This window comes from Colobus angolensis, unplaced genomic scaffold (genome assembly GCF_000951035.1).
Source record: "Colobus angolensis palliatus isolate OR3802 unplaced genomic scaffold, Cang.pa_1.0 Scaffold234, whole genome shotgun sequence".
NCBI lineage: Eukaryota > Metazoa > Chordata > Mammalia > Primates > Cercopithecidae > Colobus > Colobus angolensis.
The window spans coordinates 832955-854969 of record NW_012115533.1 but is presented as its reverse complement, the minus strand read 5'-3'; the positions used below and the strand labels follow the sequence as shown (position 1 = coordinate 854969).

The 22015-nt window shown below is 36.6% G+C and overlaps 1 protein-coding gene across 1 annotated transcript in view; it reads right to left on the bottom strand.

Moving 5' to 3' along the window:
* The window catches only part of WDR49 (WD repeat domain 49), a 181140-nt gene that overhangs the window by 96405 nt on the left and 62720 nt on the right, over positions 1 to 22015 (bottom strand).

Below are 22015 nucleotides of genomic sequence, written 5' to 3'. Positions count from 1 at the left end.
GAAGGCAAACGCTGAATCCTTGCTCAAGAAATAGGTTGCTTTAGATTCAACAAACATTAAAAAATTGTTTTTCCTTTTCTTCTATTTTCTCATGGCTCCCTTCATGCCAGAGAAGGTGAGTCACACTAAGTGTCCCAGGAAAAAAACAGAAAGATAGCTTTGTGGTGCAAGTGTTGGTGCTATCAGTAGTGGTACAGAATTAACAGAGGCTACTGAGGCAGTAAAAAAACCTCCCCAAAAGGGGATATCAAGCAAGTCATCAAGACCTTGTTTACTTTTAAAAAACATGTAGAATGTGTCTGTTGTACAAAATCTAGAAGCACCACAGGGCTTTTATTTTAACCATATCTCTGTAACCTAGGGCCAGATTTCCTGGGTTCTAATCTCAGTTCTATTCCTTACTAACAGGGACACTTCCAATAATTTTTTTTTTCATCTGAGTTTTTAATGTAGTTTCTACCTCACCTAATGCTATGAGAATTAAATGAGAGTCTATGTCAAGCACTTAACATGATGACAAGCCTGTAATGTGTTCAGTGAATGTTCCTTATTATTACATCTATTTAATTTTTTCATTGTGTAAATATTAGAACCTAAAAGCAGAAAATGTTATTTCAAATAAACTAGTCTATCCAACCTGAAAAATACTTCTACATTATCTATAGAAGATAGTTTCTGTTTATATGAGTCCGTATTACCCTATAAGGCAAGCAACCTTATAGTTTTTAACCTATTTTAAATCATATATCCCTTTGGGGGAAAAAAAATCTATTGAAAATGATAGTTCTATCCCAACTCATCAAATGCATATACCCATATATACATACAATTTTACATATAATTTATTTGGGTACATAGACACACCTCACAAATATACCAACAGGTCCTAGGAATCTGTAAGATAGGAATCCTTACAGTAATTATTAAATATGTTCATCCAAAGACATCTTCTTTTACCTTTTCATTCTACCTTACCCTCTTCTCATACCTGCATAAGCTTCCTCTTACCCTTTTTCTCCAAGTTAAATGATCCCAATTCCTTCAACCATTTCAATATCAGTTTTCAGATCTCACTACCACCTACCATGGTGCTCTTGTATTACCATGATGGCCATTTGATTCTCTCAATGTCTTTGTTTCTGCTTTCTCTCCAGGGGAGGGTCATCATCCAGACCTTGTTTACTTTTAAAAACCATAGTAAGATGGGTCCATTGTATGAAGTCAAATAGCACCAGAAGGCTTTTATCTCAACTCATGTATTCTACTCCAGTCCTCATCCTTAGAGATGGCCTTCTTTTACTCTTTAATTCTTTCTGGGTTATGATTTTTTTCTGTAACACTAAATAATATAATTGCGCACACATGTGTGTATATATATGTGTGTGTAGTATATATACTTTATATATAACTATATCTAGTGACTCAGAAAGAAGAAGAAAAATTACTTATACTCCTTTTCTCCCTTTCTCCTCCTATTTCTCCCAAGTTAGCATTTTAATTTTTTTGGCCTGTTGGGGTCATAATTTTAAATATGTTTATACATTAATTATTGACCCATTAATTTAACACTATCTGTAAGCACCCAAAAATCTTTAAAGATCTGCTTTAAGGAAGTCACCCAGGTTTAAGCCAATATTTCCACTGTGTTCTAATCATTACAGGTGCTATTATTTCTTTAAGGCAGCCTATTTTTGCATTAGCTGATTAAGCCTCTCCTTCATGCTTTTCACTTGCCTTGATGTCTTAATTGAGCAAAATTCTATATATTATTCCCATGAACAAATAACCAAGCCAGATGTCTACCCTCCCGTTTCCAAAAATACATTTTTTACTTAAGACTAAAATTTTTCCTATTTTTGATATAGAGTTTCAAGTGACAATATAATTTTGAATCCTAATTTAATTATATTGACAATTCCTCCCTGATTTCTCCACATATCCCATAGGACATTGATATGGTTAGGCTTTGTGCCATTGTGTCACCACTCACATCTCATCTTGAATTATAATCTCCAGGTGTTGAGGGAGAGACCTGGTGGGAGGTAATTGGATCATGGGGGCAATTTTTCCCATGCTGTTCTCGTGATAGTGCGTGAGTTTTTACGAGATCTGATGGTTTTGTAATGAGATCTGGCATTTCCCCTGCTTGCAATTCTCTCTCCTACAGCCATGTTAAGAAGGCCTTTGATTCCCCTTCACCTTCTGCCATAATTGTATGTTCCTGAGGCCTCCTTAGCCATGTGGAACTGTGAGTCAGTTCCTCACCATTCCTTTATAAATTACCCAGTCTCAGGTAATTCTTTATAGCAGTGTGAAAATGGGCTAATACAGACATAGACAGTGTTCAATAAATATTTTTTGAATTAAAGATTGTGGCTCACTCTGTCTATACCCAGATCATTGATGAAAAGATCAAACAGGATAGGCCCAAGAATACAACACTCCCACACAAAAAGTCTCCCTCACTTCCACATATTTATTTACCCAGTTGCAGATCTCACATAATCCACAATGAAAATTTACAGGACTTTTTAAAATATCTTGCAAAATAATTATGCTTCTAGCATAGGGTAATGTCTCCATTTACTCTAACTACCAGCCTTTATAACAAGCTTGAACTAGCCTAGTTAATCTCTACTTAGTAAACCACATCACCAATCCCCCTGACCCTAAAAATATAGATTCAGAGAGAAAATTGGGTTTTCTTGCCAAAGATTTTTATTAAAGAACTCATTTGGGTTTTTAATCATCACTAAAAAAGAAAAAAAAAATTAAAACATTCTGGCAGCTCTCTAGGAAATGCTTATCTTAAAAAATAGATAAATTCTGTTCTAAATATAAATAGAATTGATAAGCTTTTATTGTGAATGTTAGTTATAAAATTAGATATATTTAGATCATTCTCAAATACTTATATTACTAATGAGAGTCATGCCTTCATTATTCAAAATCCTGTCTTGTTTAGTACGGACCCCTTCTAAGAAATAGAAACTAACTTCATGTCAGAATATAGGGTATAGTTGAGTACACATTGACAATACATTGACAATAACTCCACAGTATTAATGAACTATAATTTCTCCAGAATCATTTTTCACTGTGTTAAGTAATTTATATTGGATTTGATATTTCACTGACATTGAGTAACATAAATTATATGATAAATTAAAAACAGGTGAGTCATAACCTGTCTAGTCTACAACAGGTTACTTCTTGTTGTCCGGAATTAAAACTAGAAATATTTTTATCAGAATGTGCACATTCATTAATTTTTTAAATTAACATTTACTGTTCTTCTTCCTCTGGGGAAGCCTAAGCTCTCTCAATTAATGATCCCACTAAGTCCACCTTCCATCTTTAATTCTCTAATTTTGCTTTCTGCTGAGAATTAAGCAACAGCATTGAAGTACAGCCATGAAAGCATAAAATGGGTGACAGTATATGACCTCTCTTATGTTCTTAATTTTTCCTACCAGTGGTTCTTAAACTTGACTTTAGAAACAACTATGATGTTCTAGAAATCTCTTATGTTTTGGCCCTTTCCCAGACCGATTAAATCAGAATCTCTGAGGATGAGGCTCAGATATTAGTATTCTTTTTTTTATTTTTTCCCAGGCATTTCCTTTGTACTATACCTAACTTCTCTGTTTTGTTTTAAGGTCAATAATAATCTCCTTGAAAAAGAAATCTTTCCCTCAGCTTAATTACTAATATCGCATAGCTTGGCTTTAAACCAAATAATTGTATTCCCCTTCTTTTTTAATCAGTCTATATCCTTTTAATCACAAAAGCCCTCACATTAATTCAGTTTTATTAATCAAGTCCTTTGACAAAAATGTCATTTAAATATCTAGTCATTATTTGAGAATCCTGCGTTCTCACTTTCTTTTATATTCAAGTTGACTTCTGGAATAGAATTAAACCACAGTTCAGAAAGGAGTATGTTTAATTTCAATTTTCATTTCAGATATCCTAGAAAGGTTTTCTTTATTCTTAGTAGAAAATAGATTCACAAACCTTTAAGCTTAAAAATTACAATGGAATACTTTTTGTAATTTGTATTACCCACAAAATTTTATCTAAATTGATCTGTATCTATTTACATCACTATATCTGAGAACTTGTGATATCTGTCTAAACTCAGACTTACTAAATCAAGTCCATGAACGGGCATGTTTGGGGGCTCTGTATTTCATGTTCACTTTTATATCAGCAAGAATAAGCACCTAAGTTTATGCTTTTATATTAAGGCAAATCAATGTGGCCTTAATTAGTAATATCATATAGCTTTTCAAATAATGATGACATTTTCTTGCATAATCTTTATCTTCTTTTAACTGTTAACCTCTTAGCAATGCAATATTACAAGTGAATACTTTATTATTTATATACTATAGATCTAGAAATCAATAGATTGAGACTCCAGACACCCAATCCTAGTTTTCATCCCAGTCAGTTCAGGTATGTGATTTCTATCTTTCCATTTGCTCATCTTTCTGCTGTAGGGGCCTCTACCAGCTCTGGAGTTCTATCAAATTTGTCTACAATGTAGCATCTAAATACTCTAAAACAGCAATATTTCAAACAAATTAAAAAAGGTACATTGTGAGGATTGAATCAAAGAAATGTAGGACATCACCATGTTTTCAGTCTAGCTTTGCTGAAGAATCCCCTACTCCCTGCCAGAGATGGACAGAATCACTATTATTCACATAGGCATCACAGAACTATAATAAATAAGTAAATAAAGAAATAAAGCGTTTCTTCTGTGCTACAAATATTACATTTATAAGTGAATAGCTTCATAGATATAGGTAGGGGTATAAATAGATGGGTGAATGGATAGAAAATCTATTTTCAGTGCACTTTTAAATCCAAATCAGTATTATTTACATACTAGCAACATGTTTAATTCAAAGTAGTCAGAAAATAAAACAATTTGTAATTTCCTCATAAAGGCATAAAAGTGAAGGAGAAGTAGAAAACAGACTTAGATGACTCCATTTCAAGGAGACCTGCTTGGCTTTATCAAACATTTACTAACTCCTCTCATCCTGTAAGAGATAGATATAAAATAACAATAAGAAAAAAGGGAGAGTGTGTATATGCCTCCGTGTGTGTGTGTGTGTGTGTGTATTACTAGGGGATTTTTGAATACAGAAGTGCAGCAGCCCAGCTCACCAGGAGCAATCCACACAAATGGATAGCCTACTTGCAGATAATAGGATAACAGGAATGGAGGGCATTGCTTTTCCTGAACACACGTTTATGTACTAACAATCTATTTTATTTATTTAGAGGTTAAGCCTTTCAGAAATCCACAAAAGCATAATCAGCAAATGCTTAAAGACAATTTTGTTTGACATGATGTATGCTAGCAGAACTATTCTACTGAATACTTTGGCTAACATTTTTATCTTAAAGTCATATAACAGTTCTTCCTTCAAGAAAGATTTTTGTTATTTTTTTCCCAGGACTGAAATCAAACTTAAAATACTAGTTTGAAATTAAAATCTTCTCCTCTGCCATTTATCTTTAAATTGCTACTATAACTATTGTCAGGCCTCTGAGCCCAGGCTAAGCCATCACATCCCCTGTGACCTGCACGTATACATCCGGAAGGCCTGAAGTAACTGAAGAATCACAAAAGAAGTGAAAATGGCCAGTCCCTGCCTTAGCTGATGACACTCCTTTGTGAAACCCCTTCTCCTGGCTCATCCTGGCTCAAAAGCTCCCCCACTGAGCACACCCTGCCCCTGCCCACCAGAGAAAAACCCCCTTTGACTGTAATTTTCCACTACCCACCCAAATCTTATAAAACGGTCCCACCCCATCTCCCTTCACTGACTCTGTTTTCGGACTCAGCCTGCCTGCACTCAGGTGATTAAAGAGGTTTATTGCTCACACAAAGCCTGTTTGGTGGTCTCTTCACATGGATGCAAGTGAAATTTGGTGCCATGACTCAGATCGGGGGACCTCCCTTGAGAGATCAATCCCCTGTCCTCTTGCTGTTTGCTCCATAAGAAAGATCCTCCTAAGATCTCTGGTCCTCAGACCAACCAGCCCAAGGAACATCTCACCAATTTAAAACCAGGTAAGCGGCCTCTTTACTCTCTTCTCCAACCTCTCTCACTATCCCTCAACCTCTTTCTCCTTTCAATCCTGGCACCATTCTTCAATCTCTCCCTTCTCTACATTTCAATTCCTTTCCTTTTCTGGTAGAGACAGAGGAGTAGCGTTTTATCCGTGAACCCAAAACTCCGGCACCAGTCATGGGCTTGGGAAGATAGTCTTTCTTTGGTGTTAATCAAGGGACGCCTGCTTCATTATTCACCCACATTTCAGAGGTGTCTGATCACTCGGGGACACCTGCTTTGGTCCTTCACCCTTAGCAGCAAGCACCACTTCTCTGGGGGGCAAGTACCTCCCACCCCTTCTCTCTGTGTCCCTACTCTCTCTTTTCTCTGGGTTTGCCTCCTTCACTATGGGCAATCTTCTACCCTCCATTCCTCCCTCTTCTCCCTCAGCCTGTGTTCTCAAAAACTTAAAACCTCTTCAACTCACACCTGACCTAAAACCTAAATGCCATTTTTTCTTCTGCAACACCGCTTGGCCCCAATACAAACTTGACAATGGCTCTAAATGGCCAGAAAATGGCACTTTCGATTTCTCTATCCTACAAGACCTAGATAATTTTTGTCAAAAATGGACAACCGGTGTGAGGTGCCTTACATTCAGGCATTTCTCACACTTCGTTCCCTCCCTAGTCTCTGTTACCAATGCGTTTCCTCCCAAATCCTCCTTCTTTCCCTCCCGGCTGCCCCTTCAGTCCCAATCCCAAGTGTCGCTGAGACTTTCCAATCTTCCTTTCCTACAGACCCGTCAGACCTCTCCCCTCCTCCCCAGGCTGCTCCTAGCCAGGCTAAGGCAGGTCCCAATTCTTCCTCAGCCTCCGCTCCCCACCCTATAATCTTTTTATCACCTCCCCTCCTCACACCCTCCCTGTATGGCTTACAGTTTCCTTCCGCGACTAGCCGTCCCCCACCTGCGCAGCAATTTCCTCTTAAAAAGGTGTCTGGAGCTAAAGGCATAGTCAAGGTTAATGTTCCTTTTTTCTTTATTCAACCTTTCCCAAATCAATTAGTGTTTAGGCTCTTTTTCGTCAAATATAAAAACTCACCTGGCCAGCAATTTGCTCTTAAAGAGGTGGCTGGAGCTGAAGGCATAGCCAAGGTTAATGCTCCTTTTTCTTTGTCAGACCTCTCTACCAAGTCAGTTAGCGTTTAGCCTCTTTTTCATCAAATATAAAAACTCAACCCAGTTCATGGCCCATTTGGCAACAACACTTAGACGCTTTACCGCCCTAGACCCAGAGAGGCCAGAAGGCCGTCTTATTCTCAATATGCATTTTATCACCCAGTCAGCTCCTGACAATAGAAAAAAGCTCAAAAATTAGATTCCGGCCCTCGAGCCCCACAACAGGACTTAATTAACCCCGCCTTCAAGGTGTACAATAACAGAGTAGAGGCAGCCAGGTAGCAACATATTTCTGAGTTGCAATTCCTTGCCTCCATTGTGAGAGAAACCCCAGGACATCTCCAGCACACAAGAACTTCAAAATGCCTAAGCCACAGTGGTCAGGTTTTCCTTCAGGATCTCCTCCCCCAGGATCTTACTTCAAGTGCCGGAAATCTGGCCACTAGGTCAAGGAATGCCCAGAGACCAGGATTCCTCCTAAGCCATGTCCCATCTGTGCGGGACCCCACTGGAAATTAGACTGTCCAACTTGCCCAAGGCTCTGGCTGACTCCTTCTCAGATCTTCTCGACTTGGGAGCTGAAGACTGACTCTGCCCAGATGCCTCAGAAGCTTCCTGGACCATCACAGACGCTTTAGGTAACTCTTACGGTAGAGGGTAAGTCTGTCCCCTTCTTAATCAATACGGAGGCTACCTACTCCATGTTACTTTCTTTTCAAGGGCCTGTTTCCCTTGCCTCCATAACTGCTGTGGTGTTGATGGCCAGGCTTCTAAATCTCTTAAACTCCCCAACTCTCGTGCCAACTTGGACAACATTCTTTTATACACTCCTTTTTAGTTATCTCCACCTGCCCAACTCCCTTATTAGGTTAAGACATTTTAACTAAATTATCTGCTTCCCTGACTATTCCTGGACTATAGCCCCATCTCATTGCATCCCTTCTTTCCAACCCAAAGCCTCCTTTGCATCCTCCTCTCGTATCCCCCAACCTTAACCTGCAAGTATGGTACATCTCTGCACCCTCCCTGGCAACCGATAACATGCCCATTACTATTAAAACCTAATCACCCTTACCCCGCTCAACACAAATATCCCATCCCACAACAGGCTTTAAAAGGATTAAAGCCTGTTATCACTCGCCTGCTACAGCATGGGTTTCTAAAACCTATAAACTCTCCTTACAATTTCCCCATTTTACCTGTCCAAAAACCAGACAAGTCTTACAGGTTAGTTCAGGATCTGTGCCTTATCAACCAAATTGTTTTCCCTATCTACCCTGTAGTGCCCAACCCGTTCACTCTTTTGTCCTCAATGCCTTCCTCCACAACTCACTATTCCGTTCTTGATCTTAAAGATGCTTTTTTCACTATTCCTCTGCACCCCTCATCCAAGCCTCTCTTTGCTTTTACCTGGACTGACCCTGACACCCATCAATCCCAGCAACTTACCTGGGCTGTGCTCCTGCAAGCCTTCAGGGATAGCCCTCATTACTTCAGTCAAGCTCTTTCTCATGATTTACTTTCTTTCCACCCCTCCACTTCTCACTTTATTCAATATATTGATGACCTTCTACTTTGTAGCCCCTCCTTTGAATCTTCTCAACAAGACACCCTCCTGCTCCTTCAACGTTTATTCTCTAAATGATATCAGGTATCCCTCTCCAAAGCTCAAATTTATTCTCCATCCATTACCTACCTAGGCATAATTCTTCATAAAAACACACATGGTCTCCTTGCCGATCCTGTCCGACTGATCTCTCTTTTTTTTTTCTTTTTTTTTCTTTTTTTTCTTTATTTATTTTTTTATTTTTATTATACTTTAAGTTCTAGGGTACATGTGCATAACATGCAGGTTTACCCCAACACCTTCTACAAAATGACAAATCCTTTCCTTCCTAGGCATGGTTGAGTACTTTTACCTTTGGATACCTGGTTTTGCCATCCTAACAAAACCATTATATGAAATCATAAAAGGAAATCTAGCTGACCCCATAGATCCTAAATCCTTTCCCCACTCCTCTTTTTGTTCTTTGAAGACAACTTTAGAGACAGCTCCCACACTAGTTCTCCCTGACTCATCCCAACCCTTTTCATTACACACAGCTGAAGTGCAGGGTTGTGCAATCAAAATTCTTATACAAGGACCGGGACTGTGCCCTGTAGCCTTTTTGTCCAAACAACTTGATCTTACTGTTTTAGGCTGGCCATCATGTCTCCGTGCAGCAGCTGCTGCCGCCCTAATACTTTTAGAGGCCCTCAAAATCACAAACTATGCTCAACTCACTCTCCACAGCTCTCATAACTTCTAAAATCTATTTTCTTCCTCACACCTGATGCATTTACTTTTCTGCTCCCCGGCTCCTTAAGCTATACTCACTCTTTGTTGAGTCTCCCTTAATTACCATTGTTCCTGGCCCAAACTTCAATCCGGTCTCCCACATTATTCCTGATACCACACCTGACCTCCATGACTGTGTCTCTCTGATCCACCTGACTTTCACTCTATTTCCCCATATTTCCTTCTTTTCTGATCCTCACCCTGATCACATTTGGTTTATTGATGGCAGTTTCATCAGGCCTAATCACCACTCACCAGCAAATGCAGGCTATGCTATAGTATCTTCCACACCTATCACTGAGGCTACCACTCTGCACCACTACCTCTGCCCCACTGCCTCCACCACCTCTCAGCAAGCCCAACTCATTGCCTTAACTCGAACCCTTGCTCTCGTAAACGGACTACACATCAATATTTAGGATCTACACTCTACATATGCCTTCCATATCCTGCACCACCATGCTGTTGTATTGGCAGAAAGAAATGTCCTCACTATGCAAGGGTCCTCCATCATTAATGCCTCTTTAATAAAAATCCTTCTCAAGGCCACTTTACTTCCAAAGGAAGCTGGAGTCATTCACTGCAAGGGCAATCAAAAGGCATCAGATGCCATCACTCAGGACAACACTTATGCTGATAAGGTAGCTGAAAAAGCAGCTAGCATTCCAACTTCTATCCCTGAAGGTAGTTTTTCTCCTTCTCATCTGGCCACTCTTATTTACTCCCCCGCTGAAACTTCCACCTATCAGTCTCTTTCCACACAAGACAAGTGGTTCTTGGACCAAGGAAAATATCTCCTTCCAGCCTCATAGGCCCATTCTTTTCTGTCATCATTTCATAACCTCTTCCATATAGGTTACAAACCTCTAGCCCACCTCTTAGAGCCTCTCATTTCCTTTCCATCGTGGAAATCTATCCTTAAGGAAATCATTCTCAGTGTGCCATCTGCTATTCTACTACCCCTCAGGGATTATTCAGGCCCCCTCCCTTCCCTACGCATCGAGTTCGGGGATTCACCCATGCCCAGGACTAGCAAATTGATTTTACTCACATGCCACAAGTCAGGAAACTAAAATACCTCTTGGTCTGGGTGGACACTTTAACTGGATGGGTAGAGGCCTTTCCCAAAGGATCTGAGAAGGCCACAATAGTCATTTCTTCCCTTCTGTCAGACATAATTCCTTGGTTTGGCCTTCCCACCTCTATACAGTCCGATAACGGACCGGCCTTTACTAGTCAAATCACCCAAGCAGTTTCTCAGAGTCTTGGTATTCAGTAGCGCCTGGTTTTACCTCAAACTGCCACACTTAAGTCTCTCTTTAAGTGGATAGAAGATCTTAAGTGACAGAGCACACTCCAATACTTTCACCCTGATGAAGTCCTATTCTTTAGTTTTATACTTACTCTTATTCTCATTCCTGTTCTTATGCCAACCTCTACCTCTCCCCAGCTATCTCCACCACACTATCAATCTCAGTCACTGTCTCCTTGCCATTTCTAATCCTTCTTTAACAAACAATTGCTAGCTTGGCATTTCTCTTTCCTCTGAAATTGCTGAGGCCTCGACTTACTTACTGCTTAAAAAGAAAAGGGGGGGAGCTCTGTGTATTTTTAAATGAAGAGTGTTGTTTTTACCTAAATCAATCTGGCCTGGTATATGACAACATAAAAAAACTCAAGGATACAGCCTAAACTTGCCAACCAAGCAAGTAATTATGCTGAACCCCCTTGGGCACTTTCTAACGGGATGTCCTGGGTCCTCCCAATTCTTAGTCCTTTAACATCTGTTTTACTCCTTCTCTTATTCAGACCTTGCATCTTCCGTTTAGTTTCTCAATTCATCCAAAACCATATCCAGGCCATCACCAATCATTCTATAAGACAAATGCTCCTTTTAACAACCCCACAATATCACCCCTTACCACAAAATCCTCCTTCAACTTGACTCTTCCCACTCTAGGTTCCCATGCCACCCCTAATCCCACTTGAAGCAGCCCTGAGAAACATCACCCATTATCTTTCCATACCACCCCCCAAAATGTTCACCTCCCCAACACTTCAACACAATTTTGTTTTATTTTTCTTATTAATATAAGAAGACAGGAATGTCAGGCCTCTGAGCCCAAGCTAAGCCATCATATCCCCTATGACCTGCATGTATACATCTAGATGGCCTGAAGTAATTGAAGAATCACAAAAGAAGTGAAAGTGGCATGTTCTTGCCTTAACTGATGACATTCCACCACAAAAGAAGTGAAAATGGCTGGTCCCTGCCTTAACTGATCACACTACCTTGTGAAATCCCTTCTCCTGGCTCATCCTGGCTCAAAAACTCCCCCACTGAGCACCTTGTGACCCCTGCCCCTGCCCACCAGAGAACAACACCCTTTGACTATAATTTTCCACTACCCACTTAAATCTCATAAAACGGCCCTACCCTTATCTCCCTTCGCTGTCTCTTTTTGAACTCAGTCTGCCTGCACCCAGGTGATTAGAAAGCTTTATTGCTCACACAAAGGCTGTTTTGTGGTCTCTTCACAGGGACACGAGTGAAAACCATTATCTTCTATTTTTTTAGTTCTCTTCAACAGAAATGAGAGAAGACACACAGCTCTAAGACTCGAATTTCCATTATGTGTCTGTTTATTTTTTCACTGACCTTAAAGGAGGCAAAACATTTTCTAACAACTCTGAATTGTTGGGCAGAAATCTCATTGATTTCCCAGTTCAAATTTGCAATAGGCTGAGCACAGTAGCTCACGCCTGTAATACCAGCACTTTAGGAGGCCGAGGCAGGCAGACCACTTGAGGTCAGGAGTTGACCTTCCTGGCCAACATGGTGAAATCACGTCTCTACTAAAACTACAAAAAAGTAGCTGGGCATGGTGGTGCATGCCTGTAATCCCAGCTACATGGGAGGCTAAGGCAGGAGAATTGCTTGAGCCTGAGAAGCAGAGGTTGAAGTGAGCCAAGGTCACTGAACTCCAGCCTGGGCAATAAAGCAAGACTTCGTCTCAAAACAAACAAACACACACACACACACACACACACAACACAGAGAGAGAGAGAAACAAATTTGCAATAAATTTAATGCCAACATTTCATTTAAGGTGCGTTCTTTTTTTAGGACAGAAGTTCATTTGGAGAATTTGTAAATCTCAGGTTGATTCTTTGCTATTATCATTATTCACATAAAATTAAAATCTTAACAGAATTTTTCTATGCCTTTAAAAATGTCTTTTACCTTTCAAAGATGACAGCTCCTCTTTTAATTTACAAATTAAAACACTTTAAATTTTAAAATTCTTTTTTTACTCAATACTTATACTAACAACTTAAAAAAAAAGTCAAAAGCAGCTACAACATGAGAATTCTGATTCAATTATCATTAACAACTAGGTTTTTGTAAGGGGTCTTCCTGCTTCAAAGAAATACAGTTCTGAATAAAACATAATTTTTGGCTGGCTGTGGTGGCCACATCTGTAATCTCAGCACTTTGGGAGACTGAGGTGGGAAAATTGTTTGATGCCAGGAATTTGAGACCAGCCTGGACAACATACAAAGACCCTGTCTCTATTAAAAACACACGCACACAAATAAAACATACTTTCTGTTGCCTTGCTGGACCTTCAGGAAGTAAGAAGCATTTCCATGGGTCCAAAAACAAAACAAGGGAAAAAGAAACAAACTTAAAATGGGGACAGTGAACAGTAGACATAAAGGAAAGAACTACAACCAGAAGCCTAAGCCTTGGTCCACCAGCAAGATATAGCCATTGCAGTGAGATTGTTAAACTGGGCAACTGAGATATAGAATGCAGTAGCCTCAAGACAGTAGTTTTGCACATTTATACCCTACAGAAACAAACACAAATCTTCTCTGGAAGAAAGCATCTTCAGTTTAGTTCCTCAGAATAAATATACACTAGTAACAGTAAAAAAATGTGGGAACAAGAAAGATAACCAAACATAAAAGGAAACAAGTCACTATGAGGAAGAATCACCAGAATAGCAAATATCAAATTAAGAACACAAACAACTCCAGATATTCTCATTATAAGCAAGAATGTAAAATAATTAGGTATAACATTAAAGAGTTAAAAGTCAAGATCCCCTAAATGAACAAGCAACAAGAGATTATCCAAAATTACAAGAGAGTTCAAAAAAACCTTTTAGAAAAAAGTTAGTTGAAATTAAAACCCAATGTATGAGTAATATAGAAAGTGGCCTCCTCTCCATTAGAAACAACCTCAAGAAAGTCAAGAATATGATAAGAATGCCTCCTAGAATACAGAGAAAAAAATCTGAACATAGAATGGGATGTAAATTAAAGCATGCGATTTTTATGGAATTTAGTGAAGACTGAATAAACAGAGAAATACTGAGAGCTCTTTCTCAATGTTTTAAAGATGTCAAAAATTACCAAATTCAATGAAATTTCAATCCAAATACTGATAAGGCTTTTCATGGGAATGGGACATTTGTATGGATCCTAAAATTTACTTGAAAGGATAATATGTCAGAGGATAGTTCAAATGGAAAAAGAAAAACAATAAGTAGGAATTACCCTACCCGGCATCAAAATACACAATAGAGATAGAATGGTTAAACCATGGTATATTAGAATAGGAAAAGATAAGTAAATTAATGGAAAGAATAAAGCATATACAAACAAATTCATGTATATATAGTAATTCAGATGATTATAACAATGGCATTTCAAACCAATAGAAGAGACAGATTATTCAAAAAATAACCTTAGGCAACCATTTGTAGAAAAAAACTACACAAAAATGAACTACAAAGTTAAATGCAAAAAAAAAAAAATCAACAATAGAAAAAGTATTAGCAGAAAATAAAGAATATTTTTATAGTAACTTACAAATAGGAGATGTGGAAGATATTTTGTGTCTAAGCTAGACACAAAATTTAAAGCCATAAAGAAAACCATTCCTTAGACTCATTTTTTTAAAAGTCTTGACTTTTTCTTGATTGAAATAGCTTAAAAGTTTTTATTGTCTTTTCTTTGTTATATACATTGCAAATATTTTGCCTCTTTAAAGCATAAATTTTAAAACTTTGTTTTTTTCATTTAAAAGTTTTAAATATTTATAAAATTGAGTCTAAGAAATGGTTTCCTTAGATAAATGGCATGATCAAATATTGCACAAAAATCAATAAATATAAATGGCCAATAAATATTTGTAAAAGAAGTTCACCCTAGTTTTTGTTCATCAGGTTCACACACAAAAATGAACCCATTTTCACTGTAGACAAGAGTATGGGAAAACAAGCACTTTCCTATACCTCTGGTGAGCATGCCTATGGGTACATTTCTTCACTGCAATAGGCAATATTTATGGAAAGCCTTTGAGATCTAATAGTAGCATAACTTCTAGAAACTTATTACAAAAAATAAACAAAAAACCCTAAGAGGTCTTAAAGGGGTGCGTGTGTGTGTGTGTGTGTGTGTGTGTGTGTATCATGGCTAACAAAGGTAAAAAACTTAGAAACAATATCTGTTTTAATCAATAAGTGATTAAGTAGTTAAATTATGGCCATCCATACCATGAATTACTATATAGCCAAAAAATGCAGATATATGTATATTTATGTGTCTGTCTATAAAGATCTTCAAGTGATACTGTTTAGGAAAAAGCAAATTGTAGAAAAATATGTGTCATATGATACCATTTACATGAAAACTAATAATAAATACTACCCTGTATTTGTTCACACTCATAGGATAATATATAATAACATATTAAAGTTGTATTTTATTATAATGATATTATGATACATTATTATGTATAACATATTAAGTATATAGCCAAACAATATAAGAAGATACACATTAAGGGTTGATAATAGTTATTCCTTGGGAAAGAAATTGATTTGAAGGTGAAATGATCATAAGGAATATTTACTTTTTGCACTACATGTTTCCTCATCATTTGTAATTTTTATAGGACAGCATTAATCCATTTACTGGTGTACTTTAAATGAAAATGCTTGATTTCTGGATGGATAGATGGAAGCAGGGGTGGGGAACAGTGTGGAAAAAAGAAAAGAAGACAAATGAGTAAGATGTAGTCATTCCACACAAAAGTCTGATTATATTCTTACCAACCATAGGTCTACAATATAGAAGTCATGTTCTGAGAAAAAGCAGAACCTCAAACAAAGGATAAAGTCACAGACTGATCTGCTTCTGAGGAACAAATCAGGATTAGTGGCCTAGGGGAGAATAGTTAGGAGTAATGAAAAAGCTGAATTAGGCTCACAGGCTGAATGTCAGTCTCCAGCAGAGAGGTTTGACATAGGCTTTGTAAATCTTTTTTACTCCCCATGGTGGTTCCTCTCCAAATGACCAAGCTACTTGCCTTCAGCAGGGCCTCAACACCAGTGACTGTCATCTCAAGAGAATCAGTTTAGGAGTTCAAAGCAAAATACAAGTGAATTCTTTAATCATCACTGGAAAGTAGCAATAGAGAAGATTTCCAAAAAAGAAATGAAGTTTCAGATCATTTTTGCAGAAAATTTTGTAGATCTAAATTGCTTTGTCTACAGATCTTCTAATTCAACAATTCATTGACCAAAACATGTTTCAATTCTCTTGAAAACATAATATGTTTTCATTTTTTCTAACTTAGCCCCAGTCCTATAAAATATCCACAAGAATTTGATGGCAATAAAGCAGAGGCTTGCCCTGGTGGCAGAATGCATTGTTGTTTGTTGTAAGGACATAAAGACTGAGCTCATGGTGCATTTATTTAAGTGAAATAGATTTAGACCAACAGAAAGACAGCATGACGAGCTTCATTATAATGTAATGCAAACAAAACAAAAATAGAAAGATAAACTGTTTTTGGAAGAGGCCAGGTAGTCTTAGCATTGATGATGGCTGTACATAATCAACTGTGACTCTAAAGACATTTTTTCACTTGCTTTTACATTATAAAACCTCTCATAGAAGTCTGTAATGATAAAATATCTGATACTTGTTTCATATATATATTTGATAAAGATTCTCTTATTTAACTACAATTTATTGGGGACCTGGTATATATATGGCATAATTCTAGAAAGACATTGCCCCTAACCTGATGAATCCTATCATTTAGTTGATAATTATATGATTTCATTTATTATATTCAACATGTATTTAATACATTAATATTTTCTAGGTCTTGGGAAACACAAAAATAAATTCAACAAATAATTTTTACCTTCAAGCAATCAGAATCTAATGAAAAACAAAATATACAACACTCTGGTATCCAAGTTAGATTGTGTTAAATTCAATAATGGAAATGAGACAAAGTGCTAAAAGATCTCAATAAGTAGGCCAGCTAAATCTAACTCAGGCATCATAAAAGGTTTCACTGAAGTTTCTTTGGTACTTTAGACTCAAAGTAATATGTCTTCACTTCAAGGTGTCAACATGTAACTATTGAATAAGCACTAAAAGGTGCCAAGCACTGTGATAAATAACAAGAATACAAGCTGAAAAGACACTGACCTTTTTTTGTTCATTTTTTTTTTTGAGACAGGGTCCCTCTCTGTCACCCAGGCTGGTGTGCAATGGTATGATCATGCCTGACTGCAGCCTCAACCTACCAGGCTCAGATGATTGTCTTACCTCAGTCTTTCTGGTAGCTGGGACTACAGGTGTGCACCACCATGCCCACTAATTTTTGTATTTTCTGTAGAGATGGGTTTTTTCCATGTTGCCCAGGCTGATCTTGAACTCCTGGGCTTGAGTGATCCACCACCTCGGCTTCCTAAAGTGCTGGGATTACAAGCGTAAGTAAGGTACCATGGCAGCCCTCTTTTTTATTTTTTCTAATTAATTTATTTTTATTTTGGTGGATACAGAGTAGGTGTATATATTTATTGATTACAAAAGATATTCTGATACAGATACGCATTTCATAATAATCACATCAGGGTAAATGGAGTAGCTATCACCTCAAGCATTTATCCTGTGTGTTATAAGCAATCCAGTTACATTATTTTAAATATTGTAAATGTACAATTAAACTATTTTTGACTATAGTCACTCTGTTGTGTTAGCAAATACTAGGTCCTCTTAATTCTTTCTATTTTTTGTACCCATTAACCATACTCACTTCCTCTCCAACCTCCCCCACCACTACCCTTCCCAGCCTCTAATAACCATTCTTCTTCTATCTCCATTGGTTCAATTGTTTTAATTTTTAGCTCCCACAAATAAGTGAGAACACTTAAAGTTTTTCCTTCTCTAACAGGCTTATTTCACTCAGCATAATGACCTCCAGTTCCAACCATGTTATTGCAAATGACAGGATCTCACTCTTTTTTATGACTGAATAGTACCCTACTGTTTATAAATACCACATTTTCTTAATCCATTTATCTTCTGATGGACATTGGGGTTGCTTCCTAATTTTGGTTATTGTTAACAGTGCTGCAGTAAACATGGAAGAGCAGATATCCATACAATATACTGATTTCTTTTCTTTGGAGTATATACCTAGCAGTGGGAATGGCAGCTCAATTTTTAGCTCTATTATAGTAGTTTTACCAATTTACATTCCTACTAACAGTGCATGAGAGTACCCTTTTATCCACATCCTCACCAGCATTTGTTATTGCCTGTCTTTTGGATATAAGCCATTTTTAACTGGGGTGACATGATATCTCATTGTAATTTGCAATTCTCTGATAATAAATAACGTTGAGCACCTTTTCATATGCCTGTTTGCCATTTGTCTTCTTTTGAGAAATGTCTGTTCAGGTATTTAGCCCACTTTTAATCAGATGATTAGATTGTTTTTCCTAGAGTTGTTTGAGTTCCTTGTACATTCTTGTTATTAATCCCTTGTCACATGGATGGTTTGTAAATATTTTCTCCCATTCTGTGGGTTGTCTCTTCACTTCACTGATTGTATACTTTGCTGTGCAGAAGCATTTTAACTTAATGTGATCCCACTCGTCCATTTTTTCTTTGGTTGCTTTTGCTTGTGGGGTATTGCTCAAGAAATTTTTGCCTAGTCCAATATGCTAGAGAGTTTCCCAAATGTTTTTATTTAGCAGATTCATAGTTTGAGGTATTAGATTTAAATATATAATCAATTTGAATTTTTGTAAATGACAAGCTTTAGGTGTCTAATTTTATCTTCTGCATATAGATATTCAATTTACCCAGCACTATTTATTGAAGAAACGGTCTTTTCCTTAATATATGTTATTAGCACCACTGTCTAAAATGAATTCACTGTAGATCGATGAATTTATTTCTGGGTTCTCCATTCTATTCCACTAGTCTATGTGTTTGTTTTTATGCCAATGTCATGCGTTTTGGTTATTACAGCTCCACAGTATAATTTGAAGTCAGTTAGTGTGATTCCTTCACTTTTGTTCTGTTTGCTTAGGATAGCCTTGGCTATTCTGGGTTTTCTGTGATTCTACATAAATTTTAGGATTGTTTTTTCTATTTCTGTGAAGAATGTCATTGGTATTTTGATAGGGATTGCATTAAATCTGTAGATTGCTTTTGGCAATATGGACATTTTAACAATATTTATTCTTCCAAACCATGAACATGTAGTATCCTTTCATTTTTGTAGCTTCTTCAATGTCTTCCATTAATGTTTTATACTTTTCATCATACAAATCGTCCACTGTTTTGGTTAAGTTTATTCCTAGATATTTAATTTTATTTGTAGCTATTCTAAGTGGGATTACTTTATTGATTTTCAGATTGTTTGTTGTTGGCATGTAGAAATGCAACTGATTATGTTGATTTTGTATCCTGCAACTTTACTGAATTTGTTTACCATTCTAATGTTCTTTGGCGGACTAGTTTTTCCAAATACAAGATTTTATTATTTGCAAATAAGGATAATGTGACTTCTTCCTTTCCAATTTGGATGCCCTTTTTATATTCCTCTTGTCTGATTATTCTAGCTAGGACTTACAGTACTATATTGAATAACATAGTGAGCATTCTTGTGTTCCAGATCTTAGGTGGGAGGCTTTCAGCTTTCTCACATTTCAGTATGATACTAGCTGTTGGTCTTTTATTATGTTATGTTTCTTCTAAATTAAAACCTTTTGAGTCTTTTAAATCATGAAGAGATGTTGAATTTTATCAAATGCTTTTTCAGCATCAATTGAAATGATTATTTAGTTTTTGTCCTTCATTCCATTGACATCATGTATCAAATGGATTGATTTGCAAATGTTGAACCATTCTTGCATTCCTGGGATAAATCCCACTTGGCCATAATGAATGATCTTTTAAACATGTTGTTAAATATTGATTGATAGTATTTTGTTGAGGATTTTTGCATCAATGTTCATGAGGGCTATCGACCTATAGTTTTCTTTTTTGATGTGTCTGTGTCTGATTTTGGTATCAGGGTAATAATGGCTTTGTAGAATGAGTTTGGAAGTATTCCTTCCTCCCTTATTTTGTGGAATAGGATTGGTACTAGTTCTTCTTTTAATGTTTGGTAAAATTCAGCATGGAAGACCTTAGGTCCTGGGCTTTTCGTTGTTGTAAGGCTTTTTTCTATGGCTTCACTCTCATTACTTGTTATTGGTCTGTTCAGGTTTTGAAAATTTTTAGGGTTTAATCTTGGTAGTTTGTATACATCTAGGAATTTATCCATTTCTTCCAGATTTGTCAAGTTATTAACATATAGTGGCTCATAGTAGCCATTAATAATCATTTGAATGTCAGTGATGTCAGTAATAATATATCCTTTTTCATCTGTACTTTTATTTATTTTATTTGGGTTTTCTCTCTTTTTTTCTTAGTTAGTCTGGCTAAAGATTTGTCAATTTTGTTTATCTTTTCCAAAACCAATTTTTTATTTCATTGATCTTTGTATTCTTTCTTCATATCGACTTCATTTGTTGCTGCTCTGATCTTTATTTTTTCTTCTACAGATTTGGGGTTTGGTTTGTTCTCATTTTTTGAATTCTTTAAGAGGCACCATTAGGTTGTTTATTTGAAGTTTTTTCTCTTTTTTGATGATGGCTATAAACGTCTCTTTTAGTACTCCTCTCACTGTATCCCACAGGTTTTGGTATGCCATGTTTCCATAATCATTTGTTTCAAGTAATTTTTCAATTTCCTTCTTAGTTTCTTTATTGACACACTGGTAATTCAGGAGAACATTGTTTAATTTCCATGTATTTGTACAGTTTTCAAAATTACTGTTGTTATTGATTTCTAGTTTTAGTCCCTTGTGATTAGAGAAGATGCTTGATATTATTTAAATTTTTTGAATGTTTCAAGATTTGTTTCGTGACCTAACATATGGTCTATCTTTGAGAATGATTCAGTAGTCAGAAAAAGATTTTGTATTCTATAGCAGTTGGACGAAATGTTCTATAAATATCTATTAGGCCCATTTCTTCTATAGTGTAAAGTCTGATGTTTCTTTGTTGATTTTCAGATCTTCTCAATGCTGAAAAATGGGTGTTGATGTCTCCAGCTATTGTTGTATTGTGGTCTATCTCTCTATTTAACTCTAATAAAATTTGCTTTATGTATCTGGGTGCTCCTGTCTTGGGTACACATATATTTACAATTGTTATATTCTCTTGCTGAACTGATTTATCATTATATAATGATTTCTTTGTCCCTTATAGGTTTGGCCTGAAATCTATTTTGTCTGATATGAATATAGCAACTCCTGCTCTTCTTTGTATTTCATTGGCATGCAATATCATTTTTCCTTCCTTTATTTTCAGTCAATGTGTGTCTTTATAGGTAAAGTGTGTTTCTTGTAGGCAGTAGATAATTTGGGTCTTGTTTTCTTTTTTATCTAATCACTATGTTATGTCCTTTGATTGGACAGTTTAGTCCATTTACATTCAATGCTATTATTGATAAATAAGGACTTACTATTGTCATTGTGTTGTTTTCTTGTCTTGTGGTCTTCTCTTCCTTCTTTCTTTCCTTCCTGTCTTCCTTACAGTAAAGGTGATTGTCACTGGTCATATGATTTAGTTTCTTGCTTTGTATATTTTTGCATATTCATTGTATGATTTTTGGTTAGAGGTTACCATGAGGCTTGAAAATACTATCCTATAATCTATTATTTTAAACTGACAGCAACTTAACACTGTTCGCATAAACAAACCAACAAGCAAAAAGAAAACTAATAAAGACTCTATACCTTAACTTCATCCTCCCACTTTTTAACTTTCTGTTGTTTCTATTTATATCTTATTGTACTGTCTATGTCTTAAAAGTTATTGTAGTTATTTTTGATTAGTTCATCATTTAATCTTTCTACTTCAGATAAGAATAGTTTACACAGCACAGTTACAGGGTTATATTCTGTGGGTTTTTGGGTACTTACTATTACCACTGACTTTTGTACTGTTAGATGATTTCTTTTTTTTTTTTTCTTTTTCTTTT